Below are 21,513 nucleotides of genomic sequence, written 5' to 3'. Positions count from 1 at the left end.
TTATTCAGTAGGAAATTTGCCGCTGAGAAAACCCCTCCTTGAGTTCTTGATCTCATCATAACCCCATGTGTCTCCTTTCGACCTCTTCCTTTTTCAGCCTTCCGAGAGCGCGGCCTGCGGCAGTCTTTGAACAAAATAACCGGTTGCACTTTTATAAATTATTCAGTCGCTGTGGCGTTTGGCATAAAAATTGGCATGTTACAGCGTTAAGCTCTAAATTTTTGTTCACATGCCCATCGAAGTTTGCGTGTGTCGATTTCTGACATTTTTGTAAGACTGAACATCTGTGAAGCCAAACCAGAAGCCGGAATTCTTTATTGGTGAATGTCGCAATAAACTCTGAGGGGCTCCTAACAAAGATCGCCACGGGGAATCGGCAAACGTGAACGTATGGATGATTGGAGGCTACAATTAGAAGCCGAATCGTTCTTCGTCTCAGTTCCTGCAAAGCGTGCTTTCTTGCATCAACAGCGGTACTGAGAGGAAGCCAACATGCCACGAGGATGGAGGATGGACGAGAAACCATGCCACGGTTTGGCTGCGCTTTTGCCGGATAGCTTCAATGACATTTTGTCACAACTACTGATGTAACATAACAATAACACATGCGAGTCTTCGTGTTACACTTTGGTTTTTTGTCCACTGGAGTACAGTGTTTGTGGTAGCGATTCATGAGGAAAGAGACAGAAAGAGGGGAAACCAGTAAGTAGCACGGCAAAATCACGCATCAGTTAGTGCTGATGAATAAAGAGATAAGGAGCCAGCAACCCACTAGCTTGATTCGACACGCCACCGCCGCCGTTCATCAATCGTCACCCGCGTGCCAGACGACAGCGACACGCAAAAGCAGATAAATGAAAGCACAGAGTGCCGGTACAGCTGTCTCCGAAAGTAAAAACTACCTGGTCAGGGCTGCCGACCGAGCAATTAAGTTTCCCCGATTTCCGTTGCCCCGTCCGATAGCCGGTGGTAAGTGAGAGGGAAGGAGGGGGAGGAGGAGGAGGAAAGCGGGAAGCTCAGCTCGCGGTCCAGCGAGGCGCGTGTTGTTCCTCGGGGCACGTCGTCGACGGCGTCGGTGGTGGGGGGACTCCGAGTCCGCGCCGTAGCCATGGAGGGAAGGAAATCAGATCAATTCAACTGCGCCGCTCACGTCCAGAGGGCGCCCCTCGCCGGGCGGCCGCAGCCGCCCGCAGTGAGGACAGCCGCAGGAGGGCCAGCCGTGCCGGGCCGCTTCGCCTTTTCGCGCCTCTCGGGGGTGTCCCAAGGCCCGCTTCTGGCACCGACCACGTTCCCTTCGGCTACAAGACCAAGGAACGTGCAAACAAACGCCAGCGAGGCGAAATAAGAGGAGGAACAGAGCCACGGGTCGCGCATGGAACGGGTCGTCGTCGATCGGTCCCGTGCCTCGTGCCGGGGGGTCGCCGTGAGTGCGTGAAAGTGCAGCGGGACGGAGGGCCGACGTGGGGAGCCGTGCCGTCGTAGTAGCCCCCACGATAATCGCCTCGGTTTTGTTTCACCGAACCGGGGATCGCGACTGGTCACCTCGGCAGTGGTGCTGTTTTCGTGCGCTGTTCCATCCGTGGTGCGTGCGGGCTCGAGGTGGTGGTGGCGAGACATGCGAGGCCTCCCGCCGGGCAGGTGGCCGCCGGCCAGACCTGGGCCGCCCCCAAGTCGCCGCGACGCCCCCTCCGACGCCGCGACCGCCGACGACGCTGCGACATCTTCCTCCGCAGGTGCTGCATGCCACCTTTGTGCGGCCCGAGAGGCAACGCTGCAGCGCCCGTGATGACCTGCAGGTGAGAACGGCCCGCGCCTCCTGACCTGTCTGACTCACGAAGATGACGTCATAGGCCGTGCGTCTATCGCTGCAGGCGCTGGGCGTTCTTAAACTCTGTACAGCGCGGCGCAATTGCATGAAGGGCATTGATAGGAAAGAGCATGATAGGGTATCATGCTGTAAAGAGCAAGGGAGATGTTACTCAGATTGCAACTGAAGCTCAGACCTGTTTCGGCTGCAAATTAGGCGTGTATGAACACATGAACTTACACAAACATCTGTGACCTCTGTAGAAATCCTCGATGCTTGGGTCGCAAGAATTGTGTTCCTAATTTCACCCAAACGGCAAGGAATCGTCTGCCTCTATGCACACAAATCAATTTCGTAAGTATGCGTCTTAGGGATTACAGAAAGTTGCACTAGTAGACTTTAAGGGACGAATAGGTTGCTGAGGAAACGTGGAAATGTGGCTAAGCAATACTTTTTTACTGGGGGAGGGGGGTGTAGGTAGCATTCAGAAGGGCACCAATAATTTTAGGAGAACCGGCAATATAATTTTGATGTCCCCGGCAGTAAGGGAAAGTGTGGAAGAGGGGCTCAAGAAAACGGGGTGTGGCACTCGGAACACAGCAAGCTAACCACGGTCGTAAATAGAAACAGTCGAGGTCTGTTTCAAACGGCCTCAGATTACCAATCGGTATGGCATGAAGGGCTGGTATAAATGCGAAAGAAATCCAAATGTTTGCATTTAAGTTTATTGCCATCAGTAGAACAGTGATTAAGAGCAATTAAGCTTAGGTTTTTGAGCAGTTGACCTTTTGATAACTCTTAGTTGCCACTTGCATTGCACTTCCAAACTAATTGGCTTTGACCTCTAAAGACAGCTGTACATGTTAGTAACTCGGGTAAAGCAATTGCAAGTATGATTCTGCGAGGTCAACCTAGTACTCACTGTAGTATTCCACTCACTCACTCACTCACTCACTCACTCACTCACTCACTCACTCACTCACTCACTCACTCACTCACTCACTCACTCACTCACTCACTCACTCACTCACTCACTCACTCACTCACTCACTCACTCACTCACTCACTCACTCACTCACTCACTCACTCACTCACTCACTCACTCACTCACTCACTCACTCACTCACTCACTCACTCACTCACTCACTCACTCACTCACTCACTCACTCACTCACTCACTCACTCACTCACTCACTCACTCACTCACTCACTCACTCACTCACTCACTCACTCACTCACTCACTCACTCACTCACTCACTCACTCACTCACTCACTCACTCACTCACTCACTCACTCACTCACTCACTCACTCACTCACTCACTCACTCACTCACTCACTTCAGAAAACAATCACACAAGTGTTCTTGAAGGTAAACTTTGGGGGTCACCTGTTGTCCTGCATTGCTGGGCTTGTGAATATTATACCCGAATGACTGTCACCCTTAAGAAAGCGAGGTTTGGTAAACGTTTTGCTTCACAACACTACTGTGTGACATAGCGGAGCATGAACAATGAAAACTTGTGATATGAATGTAGCTGCTCACATCTAGGACGTGGGCAGGGCATGTAATGCGAAGGCAAGATAACCGTTGGTCATTAAGGGTAACAGAGTGGATCCCTAGAGAGGGCAAGCGTGACAGGGGGCAGCAGAAAGTTATGTGGGCAGATGAGATCAAGAATTTCGCGGGGATAAATTGGTCGCGGTTAGCACAGGACAGGGATAATGGGAGAATAACGGGAGAGGCTTTTGCCCTGCAGTGGGCGTAGATAGGCTGGTGGTGATGATGATGTAGAATCTACCCGCTACTGTCGGACCAGTATATTAGGATGGCTAAAGTATCGTTCACGAGCTGCACCCCATTGCATGGCGCCGACTCCAAAACTAAAAGAATCTAAAATACTCAAACTACCAAACATTTTCAAGCTTTATTTTGTGTAACATATTTCAGTGCATCCCAAACAAATCTATCTGTATTGTCCATGAATCGGGGCGTAAAATACCATCTACCAAGAACGACCATCACCTGGAAAGTACGTACCAAATATAGGGCGGTTTGACGTTAAAATAGTACCGATGCGTCTACTGCAGGCCTATGCCGGTTTCGTTTGGCCGACAGAGACCGAGTCTCAGTCAAGCTAGGGATGCACTCTGTGTCTCTGAATCTGTAGCGAGAGCCCAGACATATCCCTAGAAATACGAAAGCTGTCCCTAGCCTAGGCACGTGTCAGCGGGGTTGGGCCGGCGCACGTGTGGCGCGGGCCATAGAGTTTCCTACAATATACACTAGAGAAGATACTGGCACCAGCGTCTATGCGGCTCACATTGAAGCCGTCTGTGTCATCATGGGCCTCCATTATGCGGTATGCTCGCCTAAACTTCGTCATTGGCTTGGATTGAAACGTTTTAGTGGGAGCAAATTCAAATCACAAAGCCGCAGACAGTGAGTAATTACAGAAGTATGAAATTAAACACGCTATTTCAAAGCTAAGCGAATATAAAGTAAAACGTATCCCTTGTATTGAGCCTGCGGAACCGCTGTGCTTATTATTCTGCAGACCAATCTGGTAGTTAACAATGCAAATTTTTAGGATAATTAAAGACTTATTTTGCCGATATTTGATGCAAAAAAGTGTTTTAACAGCTTAGAAAGGTTCTTGCGCGTGGCTATGAAAGCATCGTCCTAGTGGTGAACCTGTGCACAGGGCATCTGTTACAGCTTTCGCGGCTGCATAAGTACCCGTTCAGTCATACGTTCCTTCGACTCCAGCATGACCGACGTTAGGTATTATGACGCACCGCCTGCTCTTCCACCGAACACGCTGTTGCCACGGCTGGCGGCTACCACAGAGCAGACAAGATTTCGGCTGTATCGCAGAGATATCAGCGCAAAAGCTAACTCAAAAAGACGCCCAAGGATCCTAATGCCATGTCAAACCGAAACCAGAAGCTGCGCTCTTCCCATACCCCCCCCCCCCCCCCCGTAGATTATATGTATTCCCAGGGGCAGTTTCCTCTCTAGTATACTTACTAAGAAACTCTATGCCGTGGGCAGAAACAGCACGACGCGTCGTCAAAACAATCCCAAAAATGGAAGTCAAATGTCAGGGCTTTCTTTGTCGACGCTCTCCTCGGCACGTTCTATCGCAATGGTAACGTACGCCTGAGCTAGGGACAGGCGGCGGAATTCTAGGGATTCCTGAGCTATCGTTGCGGAACTATAGATTCTGTTTGTATCTCCAATTAGATCCCATAACCAGCATACCAGAAAACCAGTACTGGTCTGTGTAGTACCAGATTTTAAGGACTAGAAAAGCATTGAATGACTCTGGTAGTTCTAAGAAAGAGCCAGACAAATTTTGTAGCTAGTTGAAACGTCTCCAGTATGACGCATGCACCATATGCCTAAGAAGCCAATCGCTTTCTCTATGAGTAATTCAGTCGTATAGACATCATGCCCATAGTACGATGAAAATTAGTTTTGATAGATGAATGTGTCTAAATTACATTCTTCAATCACTTATCAGCACACATGCGTAAGGTCAAATGCACTTCCTCCCAAACCCTCCTTTTTATTCCCGCGCAAAGTGTGGATCCGTTCACGCTAATCTTTGTTAAAAAATGACAAGAGTGGTTATAACAGTTAGGTGTCGGGCTGAAAACCGAGAACAAAGTTCGAGTGCAGCGAATCACCGTAGAGATCCTTTTTGTCACACAGATAAATAGAAATAAACTGCGAAATAAAATAATCAAAGCCCCTTTTTTAAGACAAACATGTTTAAAATGCGAAGATTTCTTCCATGCAACCTGGGTCAAAGTCAAAGTCCAATATACAAACTGCTTCTGCCATGATGGATGGGAGCAATCGGATACACGTTGGTTTCATAAAGCGAGGGATTCACCTTGGATTCCGACTACGAGAAGCGTTTTTTTATTATTTGAAGCACTTGATGCGTCTTAGCTTCTCATCACCGTTTTGTGAAACACTTGTCTAAAGTTAGCTTTCCTGTAGGGCGTCTTGCTCGGACATGGACGCCATCAGAAAGGCATAGAAATGTTCGCTTTCAAAGCCAGAAAATTCAGTCAATCGACTTTCGCAAACTATCCGCCGTAATTTCTCGCAAGTCCGTTGAGCAAACACGCTGTTGTAAGGCTGCATCCCACACGGAAAGACAGCAAAACTAGGTGCGGCAAGTTGGTTCGTGCAATGTCGTTTCTTTCCTTTCCTCCTGCGGTTTTCGCGCTGTGCTGCACGATGCAGCTTTGCCGATCAACTATCCCACCTAGCTGGCTCACAAAAGGTAAAAGCAGCCCACTCAACCTTTATATCTGCAACAAATGCACATGAGGGTAACGAAGATTACGAGGTGTCATATCATGTTGCATAGCAGAGCCATAAAGTACTTCTGTACACCCGGGATTACAAAACAAGACACGCCGCGGTGGCTCAGTGGGTAAGGCGTTGTGCTGCTGAGCACGAGGACGCGGGTTCGATTTCCGGCCGCGGCGGCCGCTTTTCTGATGGAGGCCAAAAGCAAAAACGCCCGTGTATACGAGATTTCGGCGCACGATAAAGATCCCCAGGTGGCCAAAATTAATCCGGAGCCCTCCACTACGGCACGCCACATCGCCTGCATTGCGTCGGCGCGTTAAACCCCACAATCAATCAAATCAATCGATTACAGAACAAGTGCAATGCTGCTAGCAACATCAAGTTAATCCGGCGGTCACTAGGCCGAGCAATATTTCAACAAAGACGTGGTTACAGATATTTTTGTTTTGAATGCAATATCCATTTTCGAGAACCTGCATCGCCGAAGAGAAGCCACCATGATTGAAAAATCATGCCCCCCTCCATCGACAAGGGTGGTTGAACGCGAAGCTTCGTTGTGGTGCACTTTGGCCAATCTCACAATGCGAGTACGTGCTACACTGGAGGTACGCATCACTTTCCTAAAATGCCCACAGCAACTCCTGTGTTTGCACTCCGTAGGCCTAACGATTGGGTTGGGGATGTACGGCGCGAATCGGTACCTGCCGCTTGGCGTTCGCTTAGGCCATGGGGCAATGGAGCAATTGAATAGACGTCGGCTCCATAACGTGAGGGATCCAGGTTTGGTTCCGGCCAATGGAAGCGTTTTTTTTTCTTTCACTTCACCCACGATCATTCATCATCATCGTCATAGGAAGTTGGCTTTCCTGCAGGGCGTATTGGCTTACAACGGCATCAGTGTAGACAGTAAAGCTTCGCTTCAAAATCCTTTCTGCAGGGAATCGCGCTAGTTCGTCGGCGGCGGAAGTCGCCCAAAACACGAGTAAACGTACGGAAACAAGCAAGAGACACCGGCGAGCGGCGTGCGAAGACCGCGCAGGGCGTCGCGCAAAGGCACGCGTCTTGGCATTTTCCGGTGGGTTCGGCGGCGTGTTTACGGACGTCCGTATAGTCGCCGGCTTCGGCGAGAGCACGCGCGCGCGTTCGGTTTCGCCCCGGCCGTTTCTATGGCGCCTGTGGGCCAGAGCGAAATGGGTGGTGCGCTGCTGCAGCTCCGTGCGTCACGCCCGGCCTCATTTTCCGCGACTTTGCCTTCACCCCCAGGCAGACACCCCGTAGACGACACCAAGCCTCACCTCTCAGCCCCTCGCTTCACTTATCCTCGTCGAGTGATTCGCAACTCCGTTTCTTCACTGGGGGCGTTTTAGTTTACTTCCGCCGATGATAATACCGACCAGGAGATTATAAATTGTGCTATTATGACCCTACGAAACAGCTTTCTTGTGTAGGTGGTGTTACCCAGACGCGCCCGGCAGTTCCCTGATAGCAGCCCTTCTCTTTCTGCTCTTATTAAATTCAAGGAACGCGAATGGCAGCGCCGTCTTTCGGTTGTTGTTATTGTTGTTTGTGCAGTTGTTGTTTTTGTTTGGCTGCGTACTCGATTCTTTTTGGGTTTTTTTTTTTTCAACAGGCTTCGAAAGAGAGCAGGAGCTCTTGTCGCTGCGGATGTAGTTATTTGCCTTGCTCTGTGCACGCCTGCTAGCCTGTCTGGCGGTATTGAAGTACTGCACTTTATTGCGGCGTGCAGCCAGCAGCTTACAGCACACAACATACGCGCTCATAAAGCGTATGCGTAAATAGGCGGTACAATATAGGGACCACCCGTTGCCCCGGCGTAATGCTCGCAGTGGTGTTGCGTGGTATAAGACCCAATGCTGCTGCTGCCTGCATAGCATGGCGCGTTATTGCGGCATCACGCGCGCGGCTGCGGCACAGACATGTCTGGCCCGTAAAGAATGCCAGTGCTAGACATGTGTATTAGGACTGTTTAATCACACCACATTTGCTTACATGCGCACCACCACGCATACAAAATACGGGCAAGCGGGGCTTTCCCCTCTTCATATCAGATAGCTAGATAACCTATAGACCTTATCAACTTCTTCGTCCTGGGAGCTGCCATTTTATCAGTGGGCTGTGCTAGCGTCTCTATAACTGGCACAGTCGACAGGAAGATGTAACTGCGCATGCGCAACACAGCCGAGAACATGTCCTCATCTTATTAAACATTAACGGATGAAAAGGTTTATAGCTTCGGCTACTCCAAAGTCCGCTGATCTTGGGGCAGCCGCGTACACAAAGGCCCATTCTTTCCAAAACACGCGTGACTTTTAATACCAAATCTACACAACTCCGACAATCTAACGTTTTTGGAAGGGGCAGTTATTAAACAGTTTATAACTACGATTACCTATCTTCGGGTAAATTTGTTTGGTTTGTGCTGTTTCAAGAACTTATTCCCGGGAGCAAGCGTTACGTATTTGGAGTGGCACGGGCGGAATTGCGCGCGTGTGACAGGTAACCAGCACTGCCACACTGCTGCGTTTCCTTCTCAGGGATGCCAATGAAAATTATAACGACACTCTCAGATGTGCTATGCCATCTTACCAGCGTTATTGTTATCAGGTTATTAGCGTTATTCTTAGTTTTCTCTGTGAAAATGTGGACGTGCAAGCTCGTGAACTCAGTGCGTGGAAGTTTGTTCGACGCCAGTGGCGGCAGACGTTTACGGCTACCGGCTACAACGTGTGCGTTAAGTCAGAAACAGCGCTTATTTACCCTTAGCTCAGCAATAAAAAGCCCCCGAGTGTTCTTCGCTAAGCCTGATGTCTGCTTTCCAGAACACCCAGTCCTCCTTCGTCTTTCCTCCAATAACATAAACATCACCCAGACTCAGCCCGCGAACCAATGTGATTGGAGACATGCAGAATGCAACACCGAGGTTCACAGGATTTTTGCATCATGGCTGCAGTAGTCAGTAAGAGGTTACGCAGATTCTTTTCTGCCGGAAAACAGTGCAGTGCGCTAAATACCCATTAGGTTAAGGCCCGTAAAGTTTGCATCACCGCACGCACACCTGTACCACAAAAAAGCCAACGTTTTGAACAGGCTGATTGTGCACTCCTTCGAGAGTATTTCAACCAAGAAACTACCCAAACTTTGTTTGTTTGCAAGTCTCTTTGCTGAAACGATGGCAACAATCGAGGTCGCTACCTTGTTCGAAGTGTGTGCGCGTGCGCGTGCGCGTGTGCGTGTGCGTGCGTGTGCGTGTGCGTGTGCGTGTGTATGTGTGCGTGTGTGCGTGTGTGCGTGTGCGTGTGCGTGTTTGTGTGTGTGTGTGTTTGTGTGTGTGTGTGTGTGACGGCATTGTCGAGTATCCGTTTCAACGGTTGAACTTCGCGTCATAGGCGCTATGTTTTTAGTAATTGTAACAAAAAATGAATTCGATGGCTTTACGTGCGTAAGAGGTATTTTGGACTTTCTGGAAATACCTTTAACCTCGCATAGGTTAAGTTTTAAGGCCTTGAAATTTATTTTTCTGAAAATGAGCCTCCGTAAATTTGTAAGTGTGAAAAGGTAAAAAAGAAACAGTGCGATGCCTTAGTCGAGCTAAAAAAATGTTGAAGGATCTGTGAGAAGACATTGAGGCCTTTTTTATACCCTGACGATTACATTTCGAAAATTTCCACCTTATACAGCTTATACGTACGCGAGGGAAGGTACTCTCAACGTTCAAATCTTGAGACCAGTGGGCTACACTGGACAATGATTAGCCAGTCATGCAGTCAGTCAGGGCAGCTAGTCTTTACATGTAAAAATTGCGTGACTGATTCAATGGCTATTCAGTGCCAAACCACAAGTCAAATGAAGAGCAAAAGGCATTTTCAGGGCAGAAATCTTGTCAAGTTCTTATAGGCCGTAATTATTTCCACAGCGTCACGATGTTCAGATTAACGCGAACAAACTTTAGTTGCAGAAGCTGCAACTGAACTTGCTCCTAGCTATATCAGCAATAGCTACGCTAGCCGCAATAGCGTTTATAAACTCTCACTAGAGCTGCAACTGGCTACAGCCGCGACTACACTTGCAACTAGAGGTGCAGTAGCATGTCTGGCTACAGCGACACTATACGCTGTTGCCATGATTGCAGTAGACATAAGCTGCGACTACAGTCGTAACAGAGGCAAATGCTACCGCTGAAACTACAGCATAAAATCTGTTATTTGCACCGACGAAAACAATGCGACTACAGCTTTAACAACAGCTGTTTTCTACATCGGAGAACAGAACACTAGCTGTAAATACGTATAGGACTGTAACCATAGTCAAATTGTAGGGGTTAACGCGTTAAACACCTGGGCTATGAGGCGCGCCGTAGTGCAAGGCTCCGGATTAATTTTGACCGCATGGGGATCTTTAACGTGTGCCGAAATGTCGACACATGGCCGTTTTCTCTTTTCCATTGCATCTGAAACGAGGTCGCAGCGGCCGTTATAATCAGAGTCACACATGTCTATAGCAGCGGCCACAGCTCCGACTACGTTGTGTAGTTATAGATGGTATTCACTGAAAAGTTTAGCTGCCAATTTATTCGCTTGGCAACATTGCAAACGGCCACGTACATGGCCGAAGCGTCACGGACATGGCGCGGCTTGTGCCACTGCGCCCGCACACCGCAGAAAAAAAACAACAACACCGGCGTGCGTCGTCTGCTCCGTTTCAAACCGATTCTAAACGGTGGTGTCAACAGAGATGTTATTAATCGCACTCACATTGAAGTCGAGGCAATACTTTGCGTTCGGCGGGGTAGAGTGTGGAACGTCCAACACACATCATGTGCTTAGCACGGACAAGTACCGCCATCCCGCGGAGCCCGACGTAACCAGTGTCGGCGCACTCGCGTGGTTGCCTCCATGAGTGCATCGCCAGTGAATACAACCTACAGCTACCTTAACTGCAGCAACCATAACTACAGTACACACAAGATCGTACCACGGCGTAACACAAATATACCGCCGCAACTAAGTCTTATACGAACACTTTGCCAAGCGGTTACAGCAACTTCTGCTTTCACGCAGATACAGCCATTGTTAAGAGAGCGCGTGTAGTTACAGTGGCAGTGGTTAAAGGAGTCGTTGCCATTCTTGCACCGGCACGCCGCGGCGCGCGGTATCTCTTCTCTTTTGTTGCTTTAAACGGCGCCGGCGTGCTGTTCTAACGGCTCCTGTACACGACGTTCGGGATCGATCGGCGTTTACAAGGCCGAATTTCTGCGCTCGTGCTGTATCGAACGGTTCGAGCGGGAGGCCTCCACCCGGGCGAGTATTGCGTGCGGGTGCCGAGTCCGCCGACACCTATCTCCGGCCCGCGTTGCTGGTATTCCGGATGTTCGAAACGAACCCGGGGTCTGATGGAGCGTCTAGAAAATGTGCGGTTGTTTGTGAGACGCGCGTACTATACTAGGAGCTTTATTCGGAAAACGCTATCTGGGCGACGCTAGTGTTTTGTTTTGTCGTCGAAATGTTTGGCTTGGTGGTAGGCCTTTCAAAGGGTGCACATGTCTAGCAAGACTCTTGCAATGAGTGGATTGCGTTGACGGGTCGACCACTATTATAAGTGAATATAACAAGAAAACAAACACAAACAAAAGCAAAAAAACGTGTATTTTGCTTGTCAGGATAAACTCCGGCTTTGCTTTATCTTATATATATATATATATATATATATATATATATATATATATATATAAATATATATATACATATATATATATATATATATATATATATATATATATATATATATATATATATATATATATATATATATATATATATATATATATATATATATATATATATATATATATATATTGCAGACCAGAGACGTACGGGACGCGGGATTCCGTAAGGACACACATAAAGGTTGCAGTCCTTCTTGCCAGTGCTATTTGACAATGTTTTTATAGTGCCGATTTGGGTATGATTGCCCTTTTTTTTGGCACAGGTATAAATAACTGAAAATACAAGTCGAGAAAAAAAATATATATATATATACACGCGGCGTGTATGCTGGGCCTATCAACTAGCAGATGACCCTCTTATGCTGGCTATGACACCAAGACTCCCAAAACCGAAACCCTCACTTTGGGCGTTCCTTACCAGAATTGCTTGGGTTTGGGCGAGTTGGTTTTCCATATCGACTTGAAATTTCAGCTTGAACAAAAAACGATAGGACTTAGGAAGGAAACACGGAGTTGATAGTCAGCACTGTGTCCGTGTTTCCTTCCTAAGTCCTATCGTTTTTTTGTTCAAGCTGAAATTTCAATTCCTTATCAGATTGGGAATATATATCAGCGCCTAGTTGCTCCTTTTCATGTATCCTTCCCGCACCAGCATAACAATCGTACAAGTTTACTTTCTAGTTTATTGTACAGCTTAATGTTTTTTTCTTATCTATCAATTCCAAATCTTCAAGAGAGAGTATGGTTTTCTCAAATCGATATGTACAGACACCTCCACGGTTTAAGCTACAACACGGCCCCTTATCGCACTGTCCTATCCCTCTGAAACGCGCTCTATTCTGAGTGGTGCGACGCTGCGCTCCGTCCGCTACACCTAACCTGGTAGACAGTCGTTTAGCTAGCAGAGTTTAAATGATAAGCCCCAAGATAGCCTCGCTATCACAATAAGAGGAATCTGACAACGTCCGCAGCAATTCCCATTCCTTGACTCGGTACAGCGACGGAGCAAAATTACTTTTTATTTTCACTCATGTAAGCATGTTTTACTGAGCACGTTCTGAACGAAGCGACGCGGCTCTTTCGACTATATACACCTGCGCGTCTGCTGACCGGATCAGGACTCCGAACGGTCGTGAGCCCAAAACTGCCCCCACAAATTGCGCCATTACGTGGGAACGCCCGTTCAGCGGGAAAGCTGCCCCGCAGAGAGCGAGGTGCCGGGTGGAAGCTTACTTAAGCATTTGTGTACGAGCTGCAGTAAGCACACACACACACACAGGCACGCACTCATGGAAGGGAAAAAAGGTCATCACGTCGTCTGACTTCTTGTTTTTCTGATTGTTAAATATGCATACGCTTGGCCATCAACGGACGATGAAGGCCGCATATCGCTCCTTTATGAGTCGCCAAAAAGGGCTTTTGTGAAGGACTTTAGTTTTTCTTAACTTTCTTATCCTAAGCCGATATACATTTATTAACTAAAATCATGCAGTCCTACACTCTAAGAAAAAAGGGTGTGGTAGTTTCTCCCTTAAGGGTGAAACAGAAATGTATCATATATTGCTCCATAAGAGGTAGAAAGATTCTCCCTTTAAAATGGAGGAGCGCGTTTCTCCCCCTGAGAGTGGAGGAAGATTTCCCCCTTTCGTGAGCTAATGGAGGAGTGTTCCTCCCCTGGCAGCGTCACCCGAGCAAGGCTTGTTATACGAGAAAGGCCTAGCGAGCTGATCGGTTTGAGGATCGAGGAAGTACAAATACGTAGGTTGCTGTGGTTGTGTGCGCTTAAAATGCACTAAAATAAAATAAAAAACCTACCGAGTACCAGAACTGCGGTTAGCAAGCGATGTCGCCAATCGTATATGCGCGACTTGCATTCGTCTCGCTGCGCGCCCCGCCTACGCGTTCAGAGCGAACGCGCCGCCGTAAACATAGTAGAAGTCATACCGCTTGCTTTCAAAATGCCGCCTTTATTTCCGAAAGGCTCGTAACCCCGCCGTTCACCGCACACGAGATCGCAAGCATCCAATGCGGCCGTTTCAGAACAACCAGTTGTTGTTAGTCGCCTTACCTTGCTACAACCGATGCATCAAAACACGAATCGTCTGCAATCGTAAATCTCAACGCAGAGGCAATGCAGGCAACACGAAAAACGTATCCGTCGCTGTCGCATCCGTCCGAGCAAGGAGATGACAATGCTCGCCCTCTAGCGTGCTCGAAGTAAAGCAATCGTAAACGTTTTAAAATGACCGATAGATGATACACAAAAAAAAGTAGGAGTGGGGAGGGGCAGCTACTATGCATCACCATCAGTGGGCACTTACATCAAGGCGTTTCCTTGGTTTCGTTTATGGATAACGAATATTATTATAGCCAACATCACGGAGGCCGCATGTGGGCGCGCACATATTAGGAAGAAACAGCACAACACAGCGACATACACATCATTAATTAAAGGCACTGCCAACGCACAATACACGCAACACACAACATCGCAAGCATAATAAACGTATACACCAACATATAGTACACTTTTGACATGTCCGCATGGTCACAAGCCACAACTAAACATTGAAATGGCCACAAAGTATTTTATAACCCTGATCGCCGAGAATGCCGGTAGGAACAATGAGCTTGTTGCTTGTTTCGATAACCCACGGCAGTGCGTGAGCCTTAGGTGGGTTTTGTTATTTCATCAAATGTAACCTGTGCAATTGCAAACTTTTAATTATTTGTCGTTTTGTAAGAAGCAGTAAAATATCTCAAAGAAGAAAAAACGTTTCACGAAGCAGTACGGCAGGTATGTTTGGGTAATGACACTCATTGCCTCGCCTTCGCTCTTTTAGCATAGAGCGCACCGCTGGTCTAGCAACCATTCAGCCAAGATGTTACCCATGGAGGAAAGAAAAGTATTCTTTCCTCCATGATGAGAAGAGGAAGAAGACGCGTTCGGCCGGCTGCGCTTGTCTCTCCTTGCAGTTCATTTTAAATAAGTTTCAACGTTTTGCGTGTGGAATTTCGTACGTCACATCAGTCAAGGACATGTTTCCTGCGGCGGGCGCAGCCCCGCCAGGGCTGCCGCCGGGCTCGCCTCCTAGTATGCTGCCAAGTGCCTCGTCTGGATGTCACCTCTCTGGCCCCGTTGCGGAGGCTGCTACCGGTCACCTGGAGATGAACCCCTCTCATCAGGCAACCTCCGAAACGGCTTCTGAACACGCTCCTAACGTCTCTGAAGACGCCCCTAACGCCTCCTCATTGGAATCGTCACCGATACCAGCTGGTCAGGCAAGTCCCCTCTCATCTCCTTGCCCTTCTGATCAACCGCTGCCGGACGATGAGGATGCCTTCTCAGACATGACAGATGCAACCTCTGCCACAATTATTTATGCTCAAGAAAACTCGAGGAGTACGGACGAGCAAGAAAATTTCCAGACCGTGATGCCTCCTAAACGGCGACGTGGCTCTAAGAGACAGCATTTGACTCTCAGTTGCCAGCCTATCATTAAATTTCCGAAGCACGGGCGTATTGTAATTCTCAAACCCACAAAGGCAGAGAGCGTCATTACCCGTTTCAACCCGCTCGCTCTGAAAAGTGGCCTCGAGTCTATGGCACCAGATGGAGTCCTTCAAGTAAGGCCAAACTACCGGCTCAACCTTCTAGCAGTGGACACGCGAAACGCTGACGCTACTGCACGTCTCCTGAAAATAAAAACCATTCAGGGCATCCCTATTCAGGCGTATGAGCCTCGCTCGAGTGAGTGCGGAGCAGGAGTGATCAGAGATGTTCCAGTTGATCTGTCGGAGCCTGAAATCCTCGTAGCTCTGCGTCAGAAAACCCCTGTCAAATCTGTGCGTCGTCTAGGCAAGTTATCCAAGAGCGTGCGGATTGTATTTGCCACTGAAATAGCGCCTGAACACGTTTTCCTAGGCTACACGCGCTACCGCGTATATCCTTATGTTGAGACGCCCAGGCAATGCACTAAGTGCCAGCGTTTTGGCCACGTGGCAACCATGTGTAGACTTCCGAGCCGCTGTGCTCGGTGCAGTGGCAGTCACGAAAGTTCTGCGTGTGACGCTGATAATCTTCGGTGCCCCAACTGTGGGAACAGTCACGAGTCGACGTTTGCCCGCTGTCCGGTCCTTCGGAAAGAGAAGGCCATACACAAGCTTAAGGGGGACAAAAACATTGACTACAAGTCAGCGAAGGCGACCCTGCATGATCAGCGGGGGAAGGGTGCTGCCTGGAAAAAGTCCTCTTCAGGAACCCAGAAGGCCGCCAAAAGGCAACCGCCAGCCTCCAACACTTCAGATGCAAGCTTCGGCGATGACTTCCCGCCCCTGCCTGCTTGCGGAACCGTGAAACCTGCGGCGCCCACTACAGCGACACCCATGCCGTCATCCGAGTCGGCACCCATGGAGACGTCGGAGTCGCTTCCTCCACCTGCAGCCGCGTCCTCAAGCGAGACCGCGCCTGCAGCTGCGTCGTCGATTGTGACAGCGACAGCGGAGTCTTCCGGACAGCAGGCAAACCAGAAGAGGCCCAGGCGCCGTGTCCACCAAAACTCTGGCAACATTTTTACGCTCATCGTTTCAGTTGTGGAGGCCATTCGAGTTTTCCTGGCTCCGCTTTCATCTCCGGTGGCCAAGGGCATAGGCACAATCATTGACCTTGTATTGCCTCTCCTCACGCAATGGCGATAGGAGCTGTGACACCAAAAACTCTGGAAATACGGAACAAGGCCACTGTGTTTCAATGGAACGCATGCGGTCTTCGGAGCCGCCTTCCGGACTTCCGACGGTTCATACAGCAACACCGCTTTCCAATTATCGCAATATCAGAGACGCGGTTACGCACAAACATTCGGCTGTCTGGCTACACTGTTTTGCAGTCTAGAACAGGTGAGGCTCTTTCAAGAGTTCTGATCGCGATCAGGAACGACCTGACGTACATGGAGCATACCTTGCCTCCAGACGACACAAACGAGTACGTCACAGCGACTATTAAAAGTTCTGCGCACCAGTTTACCCTTATAGCGGCATACATTCCACCTGATGCTGCATTTAACGTGGATAGGCTCCAGCACATTGTACGCACGACACCGGCACCGCACGTGCTAACTGGAGATTTTAACGCGCACCATCCCTCCTGGGGCAGCATTAAGACCACAATTAGAGGCAGGCGCCTCTTCGATGCGGCATGCCGTAACGGCTTGGCTGTCATTAATACCGGCGAACCCACGTTCAGCCGAGGCGCAGTATCGAGCACACTAGATGTCACCATGGTCTCCCTCGGACTGTCACGTAGGGCCCAGTGGTACGTCGACATCGAGTCACATGGGAGCGATCACCTGCCTACATATATCTTGCTGGATGGTCTCTGTGGAGGGCCCTTCAATCAAGAAATTCGTTGCCTGGATTGGTCTCTGTATTCTGCTCTTATTGAGGAGCTCGATGGGAATTTTGAATCGTACAGCGACCTAATAGACGCCATGACACGGGCGAGAAGCTCCTGTATGAAGTTTATCCGTCTACCCTCGAGGTTCTCTGTGGCCGATGCGGAGTACCAAAGGCTCCGCGCGGTGCGTCGCAGGGCTGAAAGGCGTGCTCGCAAAACACGAACATCTGAAGATATGCAAGCCGCTAGACGAGCACAAAGGCACGTACAGCGACATATGAAGAAACTGGCTAAGCGGGAATGGCAGTCGTTCTGCTCAAAATTAGACCCCCGAAAACCTCTTACGAGAATTTGGAGCCTAGTACGCAGCCTACGGGCACCACCTACTGCTCTGCATCCTTTCCTCTGTATCGCTTTGCGACAGAACCGCCGGGATCTAGACGTCGCCGAAGATTTCTGCGCCAAGGTCACAGCCTTGTCGGCTCCAGTCTTACCTGCCAGATTGACCGATGTCTCTCCGCCCTCTGCAAGTGTGACCGTCCTGGACAAGCCATTTACAATGGCAGAACTATTTGCTGCCTTGTCTTCCGTAAACAAGGCTTCTGCACCGGGCCCAGATGGCATAAGCTATGCAGCTCTGTCACACCTTGGAGGCAAAGCTAAGCTCTTCCTTCTCGGCACATACAACCACAGCTGGGAAACGGGCCGCCTCGAACCGGGCTGGAAGCGCGGTCGCCTTGTTCCCGTGCTCAAACCCGGCAAAATCCCTACGGAAATTGAGTCTTACCGCCCCATTGCACTCCTGAGCTGCGTGGGGAAGCTGATGGAGAAGATGGTCCTTGCTCGCCTAGACTGGGACTTGACAGAGCGGAACGTGTATGCCCCACAGATGACTGGATTCAGACAGTCCCGCAGCAGCATCGACAACGTGCTTGCCCTTGTTAATGACGTTAAGAGTGCGAAAGCCCAGCGTCGCATCACTCTAGCAGTGTTCATTGACATTAAAGCAGCCTTTGACTGTGTGGCACATGAGGCAATAAGATCTGCATTGGAGTCGGTAGGCATTGGAGGTCGCATGTATGCGTGGATATCCGATTATCTGTCTGACAGATCCGTCTTTATGTCCACGAAAGACGGCGAAACAGCCCCTCACAATGTCACGCGAGGTGTGCCACAGGGCGGCATTTTAAGCCCAACCCTCTTTAATATCAGCCTCATTGGAATTGAGAAGTGCGTGCCACACACTGTCGAAATATCGCTCTATGCTGACGATATCTGCATCTGGAGCTCTGGCCGCAACAGGCGAGTTTTACAAGCTCGCCTTCAAAAAGCCATCAATTCTATAGCGGACTTTTTGACGAGACGTGGCCTCGAAATCTCGGCTAGGAAATGTGCGGCAATAGCCTTCACCAGGCGTGATGTCTCCCGCTATCATCTTTCAGCGGCAGGGGTCCCCATACCCTTTGTGGACTCACACCGATTCCTGGGCGTAACACTTGACAGGTCGATGACGTGGTCCCCCCACGTTCGTCTCCTGAAGGAGAAACTGGGCTCCTTTGCTCAGGTGCTACGCATGCTGACCAGCGGCTCAGGAGGTTGTTCTGCTGGGCCCCTTCTACGTCTCTACACGGCACTCTGTGAAGGACTGCTCCGATACAGCCTCCCAGTACTCGGCCCTCTTTCCAAGTCCAACACAAGGCTGTTAGAAAGTATGCAGGCCCGAGCTCTGCGGTTTTGTCTAGGTCTTCCGAAGACAACTTCTACGCTGGGGACCATACGAGAGTCTAGGCGCTTCTTACCCAGTGTACTGGTGAAAGAGGAGCAGCTTCGCCTACATCTGCGGCTGGCGACTAGGGCCCACGGACATCCGCTGAGTTCTAGCTCTGCTTTGGAGGTACAAGACACTCTACCACCCTTGTGTCAGAAGTGCCCTGCGCCGCTTCATCTCCCGCCCTGGTTGTACTCCCCCTGGCGAATCGTCACCACAATACCGGGCATCAGCAGTAAATCAAGGTTGCCAATTCCAGCCCTAAAGTACTTCACTCTAGAGCACATGTGGAATTGCTACCCTAACCACAAGCATATCTACACTGATGGATCGGTGACGGCCACATCATCTGCTGTCGGAATCTGGGTTCCATCAACGCGCACCACAATTGCGGCCAGGTTAAGCCACAAAACAACGTCGACGACCTCAGAACTTGCTGCCTTGCGCTCCGCTTTGCAGTACATTCTTGGGCAAGAAGCTTCTGTGTGGGTGATTTTCACAGATTCACGGGCGGCGCTACAGCAACTAGCATCATTCCCGCGCGAGCAACTGGCCCACGAAATACACACCCTGCATACACAAGCTGCCAGAATGCTTCACGAGGTAGTGTTACAGTGGCTACCTGGACATTGTGGGGTGAATGGGAATGTGGTGGCCGACGAAACAGCTTGCGCGGCCCACACCCAATCTAGTGTCATCATCCCGATTCCTTTCTCTAGACGTGACGCCGCGACACTTGCGTACTCCGTGGCGCGGCAGTCACAACTCTCCACATGGACGGACGGGACAAAAAATTATCAGCCACTATACAGAATCGATCCCGCCTGCACTTTTCGAATGCCGTGTGGCCTGGGAAAGCGCGACGAAGGAGTCGTTCACCGCATTCGCCTCAACGTCGCTTTTACCAGCCACTACCTGCACAAGACGCGCCGAGTTGCCTCCCCTCACTGTCAAGTATGCAGTGTCTGTGAGGACATAGAACATGTTCTGTGTGTATGTCCCCGTTATGACACCCCGCGGCTAACCTGGAAGACAACTTTGGGACTGCGTGCTGATGCACCATTGAAGCTTTGTGACGCCATTGGTCCTTGGCACTCAACTGCCGCGGCAACACGGAGTACACGGGCTTTGGTGTCATTTCTCCGTGACTCCGGCCTGAACGAAACTCTGTGAATGTGTGCCTTAACTTCACTTCTGTTTGTGCGCTGTGTGCGTGATCCTGCATTTGTCAGTTTGTGTGCTTATTTGCTTTTCTAGTGTCTGTGTGAGTTTTTGTGTTTTCGTTTCCCTTCACTTTCGCACATCTCACGTTCATGTGGAGTAGCAAGCCAAGCTCGCTGCCAGGCTGACTTCTCTTCATTCATTAAAGGCATTCCTCCTCCTCCTCCTCCATGATGTTACCGAATGGGGGCCTTTTGTTGTTGGTAACTGATGCGGGAATATGCTGCGGTCCATGCTCGTTGACGAAAAAAGGGGCAGTTTGCTATCATCGCTGACCTCTTTTACCCTTGGGCATCAGTATAAAACGTCCACAAATGCAGTGGTAGTGTTTAACAGGGCGCAGGCGAGTCGCCCACAGCAAGAATGCAGCGGTGCCCACAGAATGCGCTTCAAACACACGGCTGGCGAGCCGTGCGTTAGCGTGGCGGGCACATGGTAATAACAAAAAAGAAAGACAGCGAGAAAACAAGCAAGCAGCACACCGCAGGGGAGGTGTTGCTCATAGTCGTCGTATGCGCCCGATCGGCGAAAGCCACAGTGCAACGATGAACGGTTTCGTTTTCGGCGTCGGCGCCGACAGCAGATTGCAGACAGGGGAGAATATTTCCTCCCCCGTTTCGGTGTTTCGTAGAGGCCGCACAGAGGGCGCTACGTGTAATTAGCTAAAGGGAGAAGCTCGCTGGTCCGGAGGAGAAAACCCTCGATTTCCCCCCTTCTTCTACCCTTTTTTCTTAGAGTGTATATCTAACGATGACGATGGTTGAACGCGAATCTTTCTCCTGATAGATTCTTTGGTTGGCCAATACCACAGTGAGAGTATGTGCTACTCTGGAGGTACGCACCACTTTTCTGGAATACCCACACTAACTCTCGGCTGGGCACTCCGTAGGCCTAACGTTTGGGTTTGGGTTGGACGGCGCGAATCCGTACGTGCTGCTTGGCGCTCGCTTCGACTATGTCGAAATGAAGCAGTCGGATAGACGCCGGCTTCATAATGACCAGGGTTCGATTCCGGCCTCCGGAAGCGTTTTTTTTCCTTTCAGTTCACCCACGACCATTCGTCGTCATCGCCAGAAAAAGTTGACTTTTTTTACATGACATATTGCCGTACAACGGAATAAGTGAGGACACTGAATCTTCGCTTTAATACCTGCCCACGTATGCGCCAGCCGGGCATATAAAATTGTTTTTCGACGAGTTTTTGCGTTTATTTCACTCCTGTAACTGTGAAAGAGTTTGCTCCTATTTGA

At 49.7% G+C, this 21,513-nt stretch overlaps 1 protein-coding gene across 2 annotated transcripts in view; it reads left to right on the top strand.

Moving 5' to 3' along the window:
- The first annotated feature begins 642 nt into the window (after positions 1-642).
- The window catches only part of LOC144153710 (potassium voltage-gated channel protein Shaw-like), a 131,351-nt gene continuing 110,480 nt past the window's right edge, over positions 643-21,513 (top strand). For both annotated transcript variants that reach the window (XM_077685396.1, XM_077685398.1), the window contains exon 1: positions 643-1,796. The gene's annotated coding sequence lies outside the window, so the exon portion shown is untranslated. The remainder of the gene's footprint in view (positions 1,797-21,513) is intronic.

The sequence above is a fragment of the Haemaphysalis longicornis genome, unplaced genomic scaffold (genome assembly GCF_048455015.1).
Source record: "Haemaphysalis longicornis isolate Haplotype H1 unplaced genomic scaffold, Haemaphysalis longicornis Haplotype H1 scaffold_9, whole genome shotgun sequence".
Classification (NCBI taxonomy): Eukaryota; Metazoa; Arthropoda; class Arachnida; order Ixodida; family Ixodidae; genus Haemaphysalis; species Haemaphysalis longicornis.
Note: the sequence above shows the minus strand (reverse complement) of the source record. Positions and strands in the feature narration are given on the sequence as shown.